The 20,371-nt window shown below is 42.4% G+C and overlaps 1 long non-coding RNA gene across 1 annotated transcript in view; it reads right to left on the bottom strand.

Moving 5' to 3' along the window:
- Window positions 1–8,006: 8,006 nt before the first annotated feature.
- The window catches only part of LOC120595697 (uncharacterized), a 29,888-nt gene continuing 17,523 nt past the window's right edge, over window positions 8,007–20,371 (bottom strand). The window contains exons 3-4 of the long non-coding RNA XR_005650993.1: window positions 15,556–16,168; window positions 8,007–8,216 (exon numbers count right to left, since the gene is read on the bottom strand). This is a non-coding gene — a long non-coding RNA (uncharacterized LOC120595697). The remainder of the gene's footprint in view (window positions 8,217–15,555; window positions 16,169–20,371) is intronic.

Below are 20,371 nucleotides of genomic sequence, written 5' to 3'. Positions count from 1 at the left end.
GAGGTTTCCCATGTGGTTGAAAAATCTCAATTGATAAAGCAGTGGAATAATTTGGTTACTGTGAGTTGATTGTGAGGCTCCTTCTGACTCTACTCTGCTCTAATGAGGAACAGTCTTGGCATAGTTGGATTTTAAACTAGAGACTGTCCCTTCTTGTTCTCTTCTCCTCCCCAGCACTTGACCTTCCTCCCTTCCATGCATCTCCAGTTGCACACCCCTTTCTATTTCTTCTTTCTTTGTCCTTCTATCTTTTGCTTCTGGCCTTCTGCTTTTCTCTCTCTTCCACACATGGAAATCCCACACAGGTAACTGTCATCGTATTCACGACATACCTTCTTTGTTCATTTGCCCTTCGTCATCCTTTAGATCTGTTGCTTTGTGACTTTTATCTTTCTGTGAAATGTCCTGTCTTATATGTACTCTCCACTCAGATAATTGCACTTACAATTTAAGATGTATGGTAAGGTTCTGAGAGGCATTCTCCATACTGCTCCACGAATCTGCCCCTTCTGTTCTCATTCATTTATTCATTCTTTATTAATTTCCTTGTTTATTGAACACCTACTATATGTCAGACTCTTTGAAGGCTCAGCAGGTTCTCCATGGAATGAAAAAGACATAGTTCCTTTTTTGCAGTGCTTTCTGTCTAGTGGAGGAGTCACATGCAAATCATAGAACCACCACTCACCCATAATCACAGATTTTGTTAAGAACTGTGAAGAAAGAGGTGTTATGAGAACGTCAAACAGGAGCTCTCCAGGTTAGAGTAGCCAGGAAAGGCCTGGCCTAATGAAGTGACATCTAAGATGAAAGCAGAGGGATGAGTGGGGTTAGTTGAGCAAAGAAGAAGAAGCATGTTCCAGCAGAGGGAACAGCACATACAAACAACATGAGATGGAGAAACCGCCAGTGTAGAATGATTTTCGATTTTGTGCTGCTCACTATTCTCAGATCATGAATAGACAAAGACTCTGCTTTCAAGGAACTTATATTTGAATGAAGCTTACAGAGAACCAACACAAGCAAAAAAGATATTTTCTGGTACTGATAAATTAATTTGATGGAGAAAAAAAAAGTGCTTGGAGGAGAGCGTGTTTGAATGATGGGAAGAATGTTAGTGTTGCAGGAGCATAGGAAGCAGAAGGGGAGGATGGAGGAAGATGTGCTCAGAGAGGTAACTAGTGGCCAGATCACCTGTGTCTCGTGAGTGATGGTAAGGTTTTGTGGAGGCATAGGAAGCCTTCGGAACGTTCTCAGTAGGAAGATAATACTATATGGTTCACTCTTTAGAAAGATCACCGAGATCTTAGGAGTAAACCAGGTACAAATGGAGTGAAAATCCGTGGACTGGATGAGATCCCCAGGGAGTGAAGTCCAGGTGCCCAGCTGTGAGCTCAGAGTATGCCAGCTTTATTTTGTGATCTGGGCAAGACACTTAATCTCTCACTCTCCTTATCATAAAATGGAGGTTACGATAATTACAGGATCATGGTGACAGCGTGATGAGATGATATTTTATAGGAACCTTGCGGATGGTTCACACATCACACATCTTCTCTCCTTCAATGTTCACGCCCCTCTCCGCTGATAAACATGAGGTCCTGAGCGGGAATAATTGGATCATGTAGCACAAATTTTAAATAGGAACATAATAGCTGATATGATACTTGAGAGTATCAACAATTTTACAGTCTTGGATCATTTTTAAAATAGAGGAACAGCTGATTCTCCATTTGCACTTGGAAGCTTCAAAATGTTTTGCAAACAACTCAAAGCAGTTTTCATTGCTTCAAAAGCCTCAGAAACCCCCACTGTCTCTGCAGGTATGTGAGAGGATGGGTTGATTGAACTGGAAACAAAAAAGGGCTCTTAGGGTCACTGTGGTGAGTGAGAATTTTTTTCAGAGAGTCTTCATAACCGGTTCATAGTGTCAGGCTCCTTTTTATTCCTCTAATATCTCAGCTAAATCTAGTTGGTCAGCATGGGCTTGGACACTGGCCGGCTCTCCCTCTTTAGTCTCTGGCCTCAGGTCCTGTTATTTTGTTTTGCTAGGAATTCTTATTCTACAGCAGTCTCCTGCCTTCAACACAGCCATCAGACGCAATGAGCACCCAGCGTGAGAGAAATAACCCACACTCCATAAAAGGGTATTTCTTCCACTTCTCTGAAATGCATTTTTAAAGATTTGAAATAAATAAGAAAGAATCATTCCCTAGATGAGAAAATCAGTTGGTTTTAAGGGATCGAAACAGGTTATAAAAACTGTTGGGCCCTTGTTTCCATGATGAGCACTGGGTGATGATGAGACATTCTTCAGTAAAGGAGGCATGATTAGAAGATCGTGGTGACATAAAAACTCATTTCCAAGGCGATTTTTTCTCAACTGGAACAAGACTATCCTCGAGTTCTTTTGTTTTCCCGCTGGCCCACAAAGAACATCCAATTATCCAGTGTTCTTATGTGAAACTACATTTTGTCCATGGAGCAGAAAGAAAGTAAAAAGTTGCAAGCGGGAGAGAAAGGCTTTTCACTTGATCAGAGACATGGAGCTCACCTGGATTCTGGGACGACTCCTTCTCTCTGACAGGTTGTCCACAGTCAAATTGAGACCCACAGTGAACCCCGCGGAATAGAGGGACTTTTACGATCTAAAACGTTCGGGGGGACAGACTAAGTTGGCATAGATAGATGGGCCTGCCCTGTGCATAGTAAGGTAGAGGTTGTTTACCACACAAAGCCCGGATCGGATGAAGAATGAATGAGATAATGCAAGAATCAGAGCTAGATCAAGGTATGATTGATGATAATTGAAGTTCAGTGTAGGGAAAAATTACCGGTTTGTACTGAAGTGTTCATATTTCTATGGATCTTGCTCTAAATTGTAATGTATCATCTATATATTCTAGTAATGAACAGGCAAATAATTTATATAAGTCCTTTAATACAAAGATACTTTATAAGGAAACAATCAGAGATTTGCCCGTGTGTTCATCTAGGCTACTTTCCACTGCTCAGTTTTATCTTTGAGCATGGAGAGTCTGAATGAAAAAAAAACAAAATTCATCTGCTGGCAGTCCTCCAATTTGTGTCTTGGGAAAATAATAATATGTTTCTTCCGGATAGGTCACGTAAGCCTAAAACCTATTAACCGTTACAGCCAGCTTGAGCCATCGAAAGCAGCGTGTTAGAGCAGGGCTGTTCCAAGGATGGACTGTGGACTGATGAGAAAAGTATAGAAATTGAAAGTAGCATTTAAAGACTTTTATAGCAAGTTGATGTTGCCATGATACCTAAACTAGTCACACGACATAGAACCATGCGTCATCTGTGATGGTTTGAAAACCGAAAACAAATATAATTCAATTAAGTCAATAAACCTTGTTTTCTCTTTCCTTCCCTCCTTTCCTGTCTTCCAGAAATACTCATAGTTCACTATTTTAAACCCCATGGGTTACACTGAAGATACAGTGCTGAATAAGGATGTTACTCTTCCTCTCACCTGGGGTTTTCAGCTTTGTCAGAAAGGTAGCCATTAACTAGATAACCACACAGTTTAATTAATTGATTGATTGACGAATTCAAGGAGCAGCAATTACTATGAGTTAAAATAAAGAGAGCTGTGAAAACGTGTTAGAAAGACCTAAACTTGACCCAAGATGTGGCGAGGGTGGGTGGGACAATTGGAGGCGGCGTTTCTGAGGGTGGAATATATGAACTGAGCTCTAAAGGGTGAGCGGGAGTTATCCCAGTGAAGAGGGGGACCAGGAGTGTCATAGGCAGAGAGAGCAGCACGTACAAAGGTCCTGTGGCAGGAAGGGTCAACGGCTGAGGTACTAGGAGAAAGCAGCTTGTCTTGGAAACCTAAAGTCTGTTGTGGGCTACATCTTACTTATACCTGTTTGTTCGACTCTCTCTTCATGTCTTTTTTTCTCCCCCCCATAAACCAAGAATTCCAAGTAATTGGATTCATGCCAGGAAACCCTGCATTGTAATGCTTGGCTTTCTCCAATGGCGGTTCTTGCTTCTGGGACACCCTCTCTTCCAAACCCTGGCCGAGATCTTAGTGATGAATTATATCAGCTCATTCTTGATCGTTGGGCTAAATTCAGCCACCCAGAAAGGCAGCACCTGCCTTCTCTGCCCTGTCCTTCCTTTGCTTTGGCTAGACAACACTGCTGGCCAGTGATCTCTAATGCTAACTAAGGCTGACTGCTTACTCAGCCTCCCATCTTGTATATTAACCAATGGTATAAATAGGATACTCTCCCGGCTGAAAGAAAACTTCCTCTCATTGCTAGAAATGTACCCCACCTACCCGGTCTTTCCCCAGTTCACGAGGTTATTTAGAGCCAAAGGACCTTTTCCGGCCTTTCCTTGATGACTCTTTAATCAACACTTCTCTGTTCAAATCTTGTCCCAATGTTCAGGGCGTTCTCATAAAACATGGTGGGGCGAAGGGAGTAGACTTTGGGGCCAGTTCTGGGGTTCAAATCCAACTCTGATACATGCTATCTGTGTGACCTTGGGAAGGCAGATCACCTTTTCTGAGCGTCAGTGACCTGTGGAGCACAGATGCTGTCAGAATACTTAGCCTTTAGGGTTGTCATGGCTGTTAACTGAGGCTTTGTATTTAAAGCATCAAGTTCTCAATGAATGACTTTTTTAAAGCTATTCAGCTTGCTTTTTAAAGCCTATCTGATCGTGACAAAAACTAACTGGGATAGAAAGGGCCCTGGAGCCACAGCCCACACAGATGAGTAGCAACTCACATTGTCAATTACAGTCTCAGCCCTTCTCACTGAAGAATCTGACACAGACACATGTTGTGTTTTTATTAATATTTCATTTAGCCAACATACTCTCACAGAAGCCAGTCGATCTCCATGAACTTCTCTTTAACTTTTTTATTAGCTTATTAATGGGATTGGGGAGATGTATATCATTTAATGGGACATTTCTCCCCTCCCTCTGAAAAGCATGACATTCATAGATTAAAGAGGTCATACATTTGCATCCGGCCAAGGGAGGTCATCTGGCTGGCTTTGATGAGATGATTTGTATCCTAAATTTTGCACTGCTCTGAAGTCTGGGAAGTGAGAGATAAAGGAAGATAAACCGAGATGGGGAACAAGGAGGCAGAGGGGTGGGGTCTGTGGATGAGAGAGCAGAGGCAAAGCTGGCCTGACATAAGGAGAGAAACTAAGTGTAATGTGATAATGCGAGCCTGGCTCGTGGGGAAGGAGGACTGGGGGGCCAGACAGAGCAGCACCCAGGGTTTTTTTGGCTCAGGAGCTTCTAGGCTGACAGGCAGGAGGGGAAGGTTTCAAGGGAGCATATGAGCGGTTGGCATCAGCACTCAGTACCTGCAGTGGCTGGCAGATGAGGGCACCAGTGCTGTACGTGAGAACAGGGCAGGGAGTGCTCACAGCATCCTCTCCAGTGCCATTAGGGGTAATTCGTTTGCTGTGATTGGTTGAAGGATGCTCCAGCATTCCACAGAGACGCTAACATGTGTGCAAAGTCCCAAAAGAATTGGTGAGATCAGTCTTCCTTAGAGGAACCAGCAGTCAGGTGTGGGCGGGATGGAAGTGTGGGGTAGGAGATGAGGCTGAGAGCATGTGGTTAACAGTGTCGGTCTGGGAGGGATGTAAACCTGGGTCTGGGTTCTTACTGTTGCTACTGACCTTACTGGCCTTAAAGGAGACACGTTACTTCTCTTGGCCTCGGTGTCCTCATCTGTTAAATGGGTACAATAAGACTACCCTTCGGGATTATTGTGAGAATGAAATGAGATAATGGCAGCAAACTACTGGTAATAGGACCTGGGACGTGTTAACTTTCAATAAATAGAGGTCATCTCGATTATTATAAAGCTGGAAATATTGACCGATTTTGAAGATCTTGGATTCTGTTCCAAGGAGTCTGGATTTTATTGAGAAATGATGATGACGATGATAATGATGTTGATGCTGCCGCCGCCTCTGGCGTTAATAATAGTAATAACAATAGTAGCAGCAGCAGCAGCAGCAATAAGAACTAAGAGGTAATGAGGGGAGCCAGCGGATGCCCTTTTAAAAAGAAGGAAATTTGCAGGTCTGTGCTTGAGAAAGATACTTTGGTCAGTCCTGTGGACAAGGATTGGTAATAGGAAGAGAGATCCAGCAGGAGCACCAGCTATGAGGCTCTCTGAATCAGCAAGAGACAATGAGGCTCAGAATTTGATCCAAAGTGTGGGCCAGAAAGGGACTTAGCCAAGACCAGAGCAAAGCAATGAAATCGCATAGCAACAGGGCTCAAATTACATGCTTGGGGGCAATGCCACCGCTCAGAAGAGCCACTCCTGCTACACATAGTACAAATTCAACAGAGAATGGCGTCTTGTTTGGGCAGGGCCTTTGAATGCAAAGGTGGCTTTGTGAGCTGCAGGTGGGCCCTGGTAGATGACCTCGATGTCGCCCACAAGCCTTCTCTGTCACTTTTATTGAGTTTCTGTGTACTCTAATTCATTAATAAAGGGACAAAGGTGGGGGTATGGGCATATTTTACTCTTGTCATTATCTGGGAGAGTTTTTCCATGAAACTCATTGAGCATAATGAAATTGCCATTGCTGCAGAAAGCCCGTCTGTATAGATCGACCTTGGTTACAGTCACTGATGAACATGGGGAAAAGTGCCGTATAGGTTGGTCTTATAAAGGCCCTGCTATGGAGGAAATCAATAGATATATCTCGATAGATAAACACGAAAAAGCCCTGCTCAACTTAGCTGAGTTACCACCTGTCTGCAAAAGTAAGATGGTTAGAAGAAAACTCACTACCTCTAGATTCTACTGAGTTAGATTGGATGGGGGGCCACAGCTCTGCTAGCTCTAATATGTTGACTATAACCTCCCAAATTATATTTACAGTAAGAGAAGTTAGTGGTTCTAACATTTATTGAGTTGTGCTTCTGCAGGCACTCGTTAACCACTTTACATATGGTATCTTCCTTAGATTTCATGGTAACCATATACAGTAGCTACTACTGCCGGGACCATCCTGCAGATGGGGATACTGAAGACTGATGAAGGCAAACGGAAAGGTGGAGAGGGTAGGGGGGCTGAGATGAGAAGCCAAATATACCTGGTTCCAAACTACGTGAATTCTCATTTCTGATCCTTGCTTCTTTCCAGTCATTTTTCAAAGATTCTAATCTTTGGACATTTAGAGCAAATCCCCCACCTGCTCATATGTTAAATGAGGGATGTAAACCTGGGTCTGGGTTCTTACTGTTAAAAGCCCTATATGTTTTCCAGTGTCTCTGGTGGCTGAACTGTGGTGGTGCTTGCTCTTGGTGTGGACCGTGCTCTCCCCTGCATGTTTAACGGGTGGGATTCATTACCCCAATCACAGGAACAGCCTAAAAGGTAGTAACTGTTTCCTGCTTCTGCGTTTTCTTTACATCATCCGTCAGCAAGTTGCTGCAGTGAGGACTCGGAAATAGATATTATTCTATTGGATCAAGATTTTCTGGGGTAATTTGATGGTAACTCTCCAGATCTGGTCATTTATACTTTCCTCTCTGTTGAATATAAACTCCAAAGATTTATCCAAGAGGACGCCTTAGCCCATTGAGAAAATATGACAAACATTTGCAAGAATACCATCATACGTCATGTGATATGTGTATATGTAGACTTACATGTATGTAAAATATTTAGATGTATATTCTTCGATAAGTATTTGTACATTTATGTTGAAATTCAACTCCTATGTAATGAGTGCCTTTTATGAGCTGAGCACTTTACCAGGAGCTGACATGTAGCAGTAACTAGACCCGGTGTTATCCTTACATAGCTTATCATCCAGTAGGGGACAGAATAATAGATAATTACCTATGTATACCTTTTTAGAATTTACATCTGGCATATTGATGCATTTTGATAGATAAATATGAACCTACCTGAATATATGAAACACATAACACAAATTAATTTATCTACTCATTCAACAAATATTTATTGAGCATTTACTACGGTACAAGACAGTCCTTAGAGGTGACAAATTCTCCTGTTTCAGAGCAAGAAGCTTTTTATTATGGACACTGTGTCAGAGTACATTCAGAAAGATGTACACCATTCCCCAAGATGGAACTTCCACACATCTTCATTTGCATCCAGCTCCCAGCAGCTGCTAAACTGTCTTTGGGCACATTATTTAACCTCTACTTCATCTCACCTGTAAAATAGAGATGATAATGATACCCACCTCATAGGGTTTCTGTGAGGACTGAAGAATATATTGTATGTTAAACGTTTAGTTCAGGCACAGTGGGAGCCCTTAATCTCTGCCACTATCATTATTTAAAATGTGGGAAGGTGGATGGGGGTGGAGGGAGTAGATGCCTCGCAGTAATTACTGCCTGTTGACTTTGGAGACGACCTCCATGTTCTTCACAGTGTTCTCTCACTCAAGGAGGAGCACAGAGACCCAGTAAATGGATGAGAAAAGGTGCCATCTGCCCTACGTACTGCTCACCTCTCAGTACAAAGCCAGAGCTTCACGTGGGCGAGAAACATCTCTGTGCTTCCAGAGAGCTAAACATGTCCCTTTTCCTGAGCACCTTCCGCGTTAGGCTTTTGGAGCTGAACTGGTGTCGAGATGCCAAAGAGAGTCCTGTTTAAGACCTAAGTGGGGCCAGAAAGCTCCCAGAGCATGGCGTGAGTGCCCCTGCCTGGCGACAGGCTTGCTGGGTTTCTGAGACATGACGTGAAGAGCAAAGAACCAGAATTGTCTAATTCAGCCTAGAAATTAATAACTACTTGCTACAACCAGAGAGGTTAATTGAGCTCATTCTAGTGAAAGTTTTAAAACTTGACAGTCACAGACATGTTTTCTTTCCTGCTGTCCAAAGCTATCTAACCTCCGAATGGCCATTTGCGCTTCTCGTAATGCAATTCAGGCTTTATCGATAGTAGTAGAGGGGGGAGTGTGTGTGTGTGTGTGTGTGTGTGTGTGTGTGTGTGTGTGTGCCCCTCCATTGGTTCCTTGGTTCCTTAGAAGAAGGTTATCAGCTTGTCCATCTCTAAAGCCCTTTTGCCCTATCGCTTGTAGCACAGGACTGACACACAGTAATCATTCAAGAAAATCGTATTATTATTTATTGAGTTAATAAAAGAGTGACTTTGACCTACAGCAGCTTCATATTGCTTATAAGATCAAGTCTAATGACCTCTTTTTGGCAGTCACATTTTGTCATAGATCAAAGCATGGGAGAGTCCCCTCTTGAACACTCAGCTCTTTCTGCCTCTCCGAACCCAAGTGAGTCTCCTCTAGTGAGGCGCCTCTTTCTCCACGTGCAGCTAACTCGCTAACTCACCTCTACCTCTGTGCTGTCTTCTTCGTCGACTTGCCAACTCCAGAATGCAACCTCTGACCTCCTCTCCTTGCCCCTCCCATCTGGCCATCTTTCAAATTCAGAGGGAAATGCCACCTACTATATGCCCATCAGGAGTTTTTAGCTCATGCTGATCACCTCTGACCTGAACTTAACTTTGTAAACATCTGTCTCTATCCCACGTTACAGCCTTTGATAATATAGACCTTTTCTCCCCTGCTTCAAACTTGAAATTATATTTACTCAAACCAGACTGTACGCTTTTTGAGGGCCAGAATCAATATTTATTTTTCCTAGAACCTTCTTTACCTTCTCTGCAGCACCCAGCATAATATCTGACTTGGAGAAGCACAGTAATTATAGATTTATTAGAAATTCGTTTCTTGTGGAGAAATAAGATAGTGGAGAGAGAGAGGGAGAGAGAATCGCATTTTGACATTTTTCTGGAAAGGGAGATTTCCTATTTCCTGGGCCAAGTACTTTTTTCATTAATAGCATTCCACTCTTGAAGCTCCATATTCAAGGATGGAGTACCTATTACAGCCATCTGCATAAATAATATATGCTAAAACGCTTTTCCGGGCCACAAATATTGACCCGGTTTAATAATTGATGGTGGGCTGCAGTATTACCCTGGAACCATGCTAACACAGCTTTGTGCCCTTGCCACAGGCTTATACTTATCGCTTTTGTTTTCTTAAGCCTGAAATTTACCTAGCTTTCTTTATGGAAGAATGTTTTCCCCTGCAGCTCTAACGTGATACTAGAAACTGAATTCAGTGGGGCAAATATAGTGGAGATGAAAGGGAGAAATCTCACTCCATCGTTAGAAAGAAAGCCAAGCTTCTTTCCTTTAAATGATGTTCCTGACATGTCTCTCTTTTTGTCATAATTATTTAAAACCTCACAATTGCCAAAGAATAATACAAATGAAAAACAGCAGTGAACACTGCAAAGTGCCGGTTTCTCCTTTAAGCAGTTGACTTGCACGGTCTCATTTGATCCTCAAAAGAATTCTGTGAGGGAAGAACTGTGATTATTTCTATTCTACAGATGGGAAAATTGGGATATGGGAGGTGAAGTAATGTGTTAAACACACCGAGTAAGTGGCAGTGTTATGATTCCAACATCAACAGCCTGAATCAAAACCTTATGCTCTAAATCACTATGATAAACTGACTTCCTGCTTGTACATCCATGTAGTGGAAATGGCTGGATTTGCTTGCTAATCATCACTTCTTATGGGAACATCACTTCACTTTTCCCTTAGAAGCCATCACTCCTAAGCTTTCTGTCCACACTTGGTGTGGCCTAACGTTTACTGATGGGCCCTTGACCCAAGTCCAGTCTGAGATGGATTGCAAAAATCATCTCGGTTTCCACCTTCCCTCTATCCATGCTGTTTGCAACGTGACTTTGCAGCTCTTTTTATTAAGTTCCTCCCAGTTCTTTCAGTATGAATGGGCCTCGTGACTGGGCGCAGCCGATAGAATGTAGCAGCGATCGTGTCGTGCTAATTCTCAGTCTAGACTTCAAGTTGCCACGTCGCTTTCCACCCTGTATCATAAAACTGCGCCACTGCCATGCGGGAAGTCTGGGCTAAACTGCTGGAGGATAAGGGACACATAGAGGAGAGCCCAGTTTTTCCAGTTACAGCTATTCCAGAACAGCCAGACTGCCATCGCACAAACACGTAGAGAGCCCGGACGAGACAGCAGAGCCAACTGTCCCACAGCTGGTGCATCAGTGAGCCCAGCTGAGACTCCCAGAACCAGCAGTCCAACCTGCAGACTCAAGAGCAAGAATGAATTATCACTGTCTTAAATAATGAGTTTTAGGGTGGTTTTCTTTGAAGCAATAGCCAACTAATACAGCTGGCTAGCAAAGACCTTCTGAAATTTTTGCTATAGCTATTGGGAAAGAAGGGATATCTCTTTACTGATATTGCTAAGCTATTATGTTTTAAGCTGAAATTGTTGGTAGTCACTTCTACTCAAGAAGAGATTGCTTGGAAAAATGCCAGTGCAGAAGGAACAGAGATGAAGGGTTCAAGAAATGCATTTCTGATAACATTCTCTGATCACCTCGATACACCAAAGCCTGAAGCCAGCGTACTCTTAAATTTTCCTGTAACGTGAATAAATTCTTTCTCAAAAATTGTTTTTTGTTTGTTTTGCTTACAGCAGTTCGGTTTGGCTCTCTGTCTCATAAAGAAAAGAGTTCTGATCAATATGACCACTGCGGACTTCACAACAGCTTTTATTGAACATCCCTTACCTCTCTCTGTCCCTTTTCTCACACATGTCCTCATCCTAGCATGTCCTCTGCTTATATCACACATGTCCTCATCCTAGCATGTCCTCTGCTTATATCTTTACTCAGACTTTTATCATTTGAAGTCCACGTCTTGGCTCAAAGTCTTACAAAAGTAAGGTCAAAGATGAAAGAACCAGAATGAAAGATCCCAAGAATGGAGTAGGAGATGTACCACACTTTGGAGCAGATATGTGCCAAGGTCAGAATCATTCATTCAGTCACCGAGAAGGTAGTTGTTGAGTAGCTCCATGTGTCCAGGATTGTGCTTGATCTTGGGAACATAGAGAAGAAGGAAGACAAGCTTCCTGCTCTCAGAAAGCTTACTTTGTAGGGAAGAAGTTGGATACATGCAATAAACGTATAAGTGAATGGACAAGATAATTTGAGACAAGGATATATGTTTTAACTTCAGCGGAGCAAAGCAATAGAAGGAAAGTGAATCGTGTGGAATTGGAGTGGACGGTGGTCCCACAGGGCTCTCTAAAAGGTGATGTTAAACAGAGACCTGGAGAATGAGAAGCAGCCAGCTTGACATAATCTGGGGGAGGGGCATAATTTGAGACAAGGATATATGTTTTAACTTCAGCGGAGCAAAGCAATAGAAGGAAAGTGAATCGTGTGGAATTGGAGTGGACGGTGGTCCCACAGGGCTCTCTAAAAGGTGATGTTAAACAGAGACCTGGAGAATGAGAAGCAGCCAGCTTGACATAATCTGGGGGAGGGGCATTTCAGGAAGAGGTAAGTCTGGTACAAAAGTTTGAGAGAAGCCCAAGTTTTTGAGTTTTGAGGACAAGGGAAAAATGTAGTAAAGTGAGGTGACTGTGGGGCAGCTTGGCAAGAGATAAGTTTGGGGAAGTTGGCCAGAGTCTTAGGCCATTGTTAGTAAGGAATTTGGATTTTATTCTGAGCGAGAAGGAAAGCTGTTGAGGGTTTTTTCATAGGGGAATAGTGGGATTAATTTTTTAGTTTTAAACTGTAGAAGCTGTTTGAAAAATGGATTGTAGGATCAAGAGTGATCAGACAGACCAGCCGACTTTGTGTCAGTTTAAGTGAGGGATAATGGTGGAAGCTTAGATCATAGAAGAAGCAATGGAGGTGGGGAGTATTAGAAAGATTCAGGACTGCCACAGAATTGAATGAAGGGACCAGGAAGTATCAACGCAATATTATCACACGCGCACACGCACACACACACAGCTAAATCTCACTGATAACCATACTGAATTTGATGCCAAATCACTTGTTTTTAAAAATGAGTGGCTATTTTGTCTTTTTTCATACTTTTTCATTTCAAGATGAAATATTTTTTACGATAAATATCCAAGACATACTCAGACTCACGTACACATTTATATTTAGCTTTATAAAATTAGAATCATCATTCTCTGTATCTAATTTTATCTGCTTTTTCACTTGACATTAAATTTATTCATTCAACAAATATTTGATGAATGCCTACTATCTGCCAAGTACTTCTCTAGGAAATGAGGCTTAGGCAGGGAACAAAAGAGAAAAAAATTATTATGACCCTCATGGAGCTCATTTCCCAGTTTGGAGAGACAAAAATAAACATGATAAGTAAAATATGCAGATTTCAGGTGGTGATAGAAGCTAAGGAAAAAATACCAGAGAGTATTGGGAGGCACTGGCATTTTTGAAAGCTGGAAGCTTTGGCCTATTTCCATTATCTTAAACAATTAACCAAACATTTTAATGACTCCTCAATATCCATTATGTTAACTACACTTTAAAAGCCTATTTTTAATGACAGCATATATTCATTGCATTTAATATTCCCATTGAATTGAGACATTTTGATTGCTTTTAATCTTCTCTATTATATATAATTATATGGTCGACCCTTGAGCAATGCCAGGGTTAGGGGTGCTTTGACTCCCCAAAAACCCTAACTGCCGTCGGCCCGTGAATTCAACCAACTGCAGTTTGAAAATAGTATTTTTGATCCGCAGCTGGTAATCTGTGGATGTGGAGGCCCAACTGTACAAATAGCCCACTGTTGACCAATAACATAAACAGTCAATTAACATATTTTGTATGTTATATGTACATAATATTCTGTATCCTTACAGTATAGTAAACAAGGGAAAAGAGAATGTTATTAAGAAAATCGTAAGGAAAAGAAAATACATTTACTGTATGTATTGAAAAAAATCTCCCTATAAGTAGACGCACGCGGTTCAAGCCCACATTGTTCAAGGGTCAGCTCTATGTAGTTCTCTAAAGACACCTAGGTTTCCGGTCTTTCCTTCAGCATAAATTTACTTAAGGCTCTTCGAACCTGTTCGAAATGCTTTTCACGAAAGATGTGTAGTCTGTCTTCCATGTGTCAGTGTCTGAGGATGCCTTACTGCTCAGCACGCACCTGGGGCCCTTGCTTCATGAAGCCAGACGCAAGAAAACACTGTCAGCTCTGAAAGGCCTTACTGCACATTCATTCTGAACTAGGAAAGCTTACAAGATTCACTAAGCCTATTATCCATGTTGTAAAGGAGGGAAATGGAGAAGCAGAGGGAAAAAGTGACTTGGCTGGATCACCCGAGGATTAGTGGCAAAATCTGGACTGTATTCCGGGTTGTCCAATTCAGTCCAAGACCACAGTCACTCCTTGACTTAGTCATTCTTATCATGTGGATAAACCTTAAAGCGTTCAAGGGACTTTCCTGTATGAGCGGCAAAGTTGCTTTTTATGTAGCACCTCAAGGTCTATGCACTGTGTTCCTTGCCCTATTCTGTGGGAATCTTATTTATATTGCAAGGATCCAGGCAGCTATCTGGTGCCGCTGAGCTCCAACTCGCCTGTGGCCCTTGATGTTCTTCAGACTTTGAAGCTTAGGCCCTGAATAATTTAGTATTGTCTGTCTTTGTTTCTGTCTTTGGGGAAGAGCTTTCTAAGCCTTAAGAGACCTGACATATTTCACACCTGTCTTAAACTTTCTTAGTTTTCCCTTCCTTCTTCTGCTGGAAGAAGATATTCTTATACCCGAACTCTCAATTCCATCTCCTCTTACTGTCCCCGCTCCAAGAAAACTCGATATAACAATTATCTGCCGTTTTTTTTATAGCATCCGTCTCTCATTTTCTTGCACTCAACCCTTCTGCCTACCACAGTGTTTTGCTTTTTATGATAAAATCACCCCCCCCTTCCATCTACTTTTCCTTATTTCTATTTTCACTGCTGTATTTACCTTCATTCTATCTCCATTTACCACTGAACTGTGAGGAAGCTCAATCCACACCTACGGCACTGACTTTCGCTAGAGTTTCTTTTTTTCCCTCGAGACTGGACACGCTCCGTGTGTGGCGAGGCTGAGATTGCTCTTGCAATCACATTATCAGTGGTGTTTCTTGGGTCTGTTCTTCTTGACCTCCCTCTATCTTTTGATCGTCTTCATCACTTTCCTAATGGGATCCCTCCTTTTTTTTGTCTTTAATTCCACGTGTTTTGCCACGTGTCTCTGTTTCTTCTTGGTTGGTTCTTTTCCCTCTGGCTTTATGCTGACAAAACGCACATGCTTACAGAGGGCCTGACTTCAGCACCCACAAGCCTCTCTTTTCAATATCTTTACCCTGATGTTTAGGTCATATCGAAGTCATTGCTGGGCTTCAGATTTGCACAATTTCTATGACATTGCTCTTGCTATATCCTCGTGCCTTCGTTTTCCAAATATTTACTATAACGATAACTCTTTGTCCAGTTAATTAAATATTATACCCTCTACGAAGCTTTCTCTGAATCTCCCAGAGGAAGACTCTATCTCTGTCTGCGATCCCTTTATACTTTATTTGCACCTCGACTATGAAATATTTTATAATGTAATAATTTGAATAAAGTCACACACATACCTGGCCCTCACCAGTATCTCCTTCCTGAAAGGAAGAATAGTAGAACGAAGGAAAGATCTAAAGACACTTTTTTTCCCTGGATAATTGTGTGGAACTGCAACCAAATAGCACGTGCATAGTCTGTAACCATCAGGATCCTGAGTATAAATTGCAGTTTGCCTCCGAGAGGCCTCATGCATCAAGCTCTGGGTGTGTTCTGTGCCATTTTCCTCATTCTTTGTGGAGAATGATGAATCAGACTCATCGTGGTATTCAGTTAATTCCATACAGCCGATTCCTGAGGGAGTTCGTCCCCTGCGTCCTCTAACTGATGATCAATCATGCTCTTGTGGTTGGAACCCAGGGCAGCAGGCAGCAGGCCAGTGACATGTTCCAGGTTGTCGAACAGAATGTGTCCCCATCCAAACAGGAAAGGTTCCAGTGACCTTTGATGGCATTTGAGAAGTCATTTGCTCTGGTGTTTCTGAGGCCATATTGATCTCTACCCAGGATTCAATTTTAGACAAACAGGCGACATAATTTATGTAAACTGGGCAGGTAATTAAACTCTCCTCTCAGGCAAAAAGGTCACAGCAGAATATTTTAAGTTTCATTTCTAAGTGGAAGCAGTAAGCTAAAAAAAAAAAAAGGAAGAAAGACAGAAATCTCACTGAGATTATCATGTTGCCATCAGTTACCCTACAAATTATATGACCCAGATTATCTTCCTAAGAAGAGGTCTAAGTTCTCTTTGCTGAAGGAGCCGTAGGAGGCAAGAAGAGTCATTTGGCACCAAGTTTGTGTTGTCAAAATGACTGAAGGGTAGAGGCTTAGTGCTAGATTGTGATGAAAGCTTTAGATAACTTTTCCAGAGTAATTTCTAAACGATATCAGGTTTAAGTAAGAGTGGCAAGTACAGCATAAATAATTTCCTTTTTCCTTTCATCTGAATCATTAAAAGTCATTTGCCAACATGATGTCCCATCAGCCTCAAATAATCGTGTTCGTTTTCTATAAACAGGAACATTCTCCTGTATAATCACGAAAACTATGAAAACCAGAAGTTAACACTGGTATGTTACTACCATCTGATCCTCAGACCCCACTTAAGTTTCTCCAAGTATCGTAATAATAGCTAAAAGATGCAATTTCTTGTTGTTTTTTAGATATTACATCTCATTAGTTTCTAGAACAATTCCCCAGTCTTCCTTTGACTTTCATGACCTTGACATGTTTGCAAGATTACAGACCAGTGAGGTTGTGGAACGTCTCTTGATTTGGGTTTGTCTGCTGTTTCTTCATTACTAGACCCACAGTGTACACCTTTGGCTGGAATACCATTGAATCAAGTGATGCTGTGACCTTGTTTTCTGTCAGAGCACACATAATTTCCACCTGTCCTATATTACAGGTGATGTTAACTTTGGCCACTTGATTAACTGGACTTGCCAGCCTTCTTCACTGTAAAAATATTCCTTTTTTCCTTTGTAGTTAATGAGTGTTTTGAACAGAGGTATTACGTATGAAACTATGTAAATATCTCATTACTCATCAAACTTTCAATTTGTTCATTGATATTATTACGTCAGTAGAGACACTTGGGTTCTGCTTTTATTCCATAAGTCGTAATCCATTTCTCCTAATTTTTTTTCTTTGGTGCTCTAGATATCTGTGATTTGACCGGCGGGAGCCCTTTTTAAGCTGCTTTACGTGTCCCCTCGAGGTGCCTCCATCTGTTTTGAGCATTTTTTTACATTCGAGAAAGGTGCTCCAGGTTCATTTTGTACTTTCCCTGTCCCAGCCCTGAAATCGGCCATTTCTCCAATGAACTCTGATTCCTTTTACCAGAAAAAAGCATTTAGAAACCAGGATGTGGGTGCTATATGTGATCCCCACTACTGAATGCTGCTGCTCTTAAGCCCTTTCTGGGTTCAGAACTAAGGAGTATATGCACACACCCTAGATATGCATGTAGACACTTTTACATCTTATTCATGTCTGTATGTATCTAGTTATACATGAAAAATCATGAGATTACATCGATATCTCCAGTTCCAATACTGGTTTTCTCCTTTTTGATATTTCGAACTCACTTTTTTAATAGTGAGAATCCTGACTCCATTGTTCTTAATGCATTTACTTATTTCATCATTGCCTCTATCTGTAACCAATCTCCTGTCACAGCTGCCACCCCCCTCAACATTTGCAGAGATCACCTGCTCACTCTGCTTGAGCTCTCAGACCCTCCACTGGGTCACTGTCACTTCCAAATCCTGATCCCTTGTGGGCATCCTCCTCGCCTGGCCCAGGCTCTGACATATCTGTCTGCCACCATTGCTGCCCCTCTCCACTGCGCAGGTGCCCTCCTCACCTCACCTGGGCTCCAGTCCCCCAGGCTGGGCTACTGCTGCTGCTGATCCCCTGCACGCCTGCCTCCTTCACCCCACCCAGGCTCTGAGACCCTGCATTGGGCCACCCTCTCCCGCTATGCAGAGAGAGAGCTTCTCCAGCCCTCCCAGGCTCTGACACTGTGCTGGGACACCCCCTGATCTATCAGTTTGCTTCCTCACCCTTCTTGGGTTCTGGCATCCCAAGTAGGTACATGCTCCCTGGACCCTGCTCAGGCTCCAACAACCCTGCAGGGTCATAGACCCACAGAATGACTTCCAGTGCCCACTCAGGCTCCGACACCCCACGGCAGGCTGCCCTTCCCTTGGGGTGCCTCCGACACCCGACTGGGCTCTAGCCCTCTGTACTGGACAGCCCCAGGCAGACACGCTCCTTACTCTGCTCAGGCTCCAGATCCCACGCTGGGCTTTGCTTCGCATCTTCCACCCAAAGACACCTGACTAAAAACTCAGCCCCAACTAAGCACCTTTGCTTTGAATTATTTGGGAAGGGAACAGAAAGAGAAGCTGTTTGATAATTTTTTTAGAAAAAGGATTTTAACTTTTCATCTGAAAATGAGCATGACTTTTTTTCCCAGTTGGAAAGTTCTGGCATATTTGTCAGAACTCAGTCCTCAAGAAACTAGGGTATTCTGGCATGCGTGTCTATTTTCCAAAATAATTCCGTTTTCCTTGTTATCTCATGGTTTAATACAAGCAGCTGGTTTCCATAATCTTCCTAGGTAGGTGTGATCGTCTACATTACGATATTAACATCTGTAAAATCAGTGTTCCCAGCAGAAAACAGATGGCACTGGAAATTCGGATAATTTAAGTAGAGTCTAAGAAAGGGACTACGTGTAAAGCTGTGGGCGAGGCAAAAATTCTACAGGGGATCGTGCCAGACCTGGGCAGTAGTGATCACGGATTGACGCCACCAAGCCCGGGCCTCGGGTCCTTGGACACCTGCTCGCAGCCCGTGGCTGTCACTTGCCCAGTTCCCCGCATAGGTGGGCTGCGCTAGCTCTTTGCTTAGTGGGAATGGTCTCATCTGCTTTTAGTCTTTCCAAGCGACTTCCTGTAATCAGAAGCAGCTTCCTTTTCCCTCCCTGTACAGTGTGGCTTCCCTCCAGTCCCATTCTTTGTTCTCCTCTGCTCTGTGATGTCTTATGCAGTGACTCTTATGCAGTTATAAGACAAGTTCCAGTTCCTTATACGTTAAAAAAAAAAAAAAAAAAAAAATGAGAGAGGAAAAAATCAGCTATAAGAGTTCTGAGAAATCCTTTTACCCTCTTGAATCAGGCTGGTTTTTGATGTCGTTATCTCCCTGTAGATTTAAGCAAATGACACTATTTACAGCACGGAACTCGACAGTGATGTCTTTCTCCTGAGCATCATTAGGTAGAGAATGGCTACAGAGAGATCAGGACCAACCAGGGGTCAGTACAAACCAACACACGTTTGCCTAACATTTCGTATAGATTTTCCCACTATACACACAAGCTGTGAGATAGGTATGATTGTTTCTCTTCTACAGGTGAGGAAACTGGGGCTCAAATAAGCTAAACGTCATAAAGACATGGAGCTTGTCAGTGGCAGGGCCGGGATTCAAAACTAGCTTTATCTGACTCTAAATACATTTTTTCCCACTATAGCTGGTGTTGTCCCCCCTCCCCAATATATGATATGATATGATATGATAAGCTGTAATTTACTCACACAATAAATGCTCTCATAATTGTAAACACGGATCTCAAAATCATAGCTTGTTTTGAAAACTAGGATCATTTTACATCTGTGCATACAAACTAATGAAATTTTCTTGTCTTCTTTTGGCATTTTAACTAATTGAAGCTGTTTACAATGAGTAGTTGAGGTTGCTTAGCCTGTCTTACAAGTTATAGATCTAGAAGGAAAATTAAGGCAGAACAAACCAGGTTATTTCCTGTGCAACCAGATCGTGCCCTTCTCCATCTCCCCATTCAGATGTTTCTCATAGCACGTATCAGATGTTATTAATCGAAAGGTCATGTCTATTTCTTTAATATAAGCTCGTGTGTACTGGAGCAGCAATGTCCATGCCTTGTCCATGGCTTTCCAGAGTCACCACAGCAGCGCATGCAGTCAGTGCTTCTCAGCTGCTCAAGCAATGTTGACTGAATAAATGTGTGAGTAATTATATATGAAAGTCCCTGATAGATCAGATTCTCATTATGTGTTCTAATCACATCAAATTACTTCTTTAGATTTCACATCACGTGTTATTCAAATGAACCGACATTAAGGTCATAAAGAGAGGACAGTCAGCTGTTTTAGCTGGAGATGAGGTTTGTCTCCAAATCCACGATGGCGCAGGAGAGTCACCGATAAGAAAAGAAACCTCAGCTGGCTTAGTTGACTGGAAGTTAGTCAGAATGGATTTGCCTCTTGGGGAGTCAACGACAGCTACT

This window comes from Pteropus medius, unplaced genomic scaffold (assembly GCF_902729225.1).
Source record: "Pteropus medius unplaced genomic scaffold, Ma_sr-lr_union100, whole genome shotgun sequence".
Lineage (NCBI taxonomy): Eukaryota > Metazoa > Chordata > Mammalia > Chiroptera > Pteropodidae > Pteropus > Pteropus medius.
This window is presented reverse-complemented; position numbering and strand designations above follow the sequence as displayed.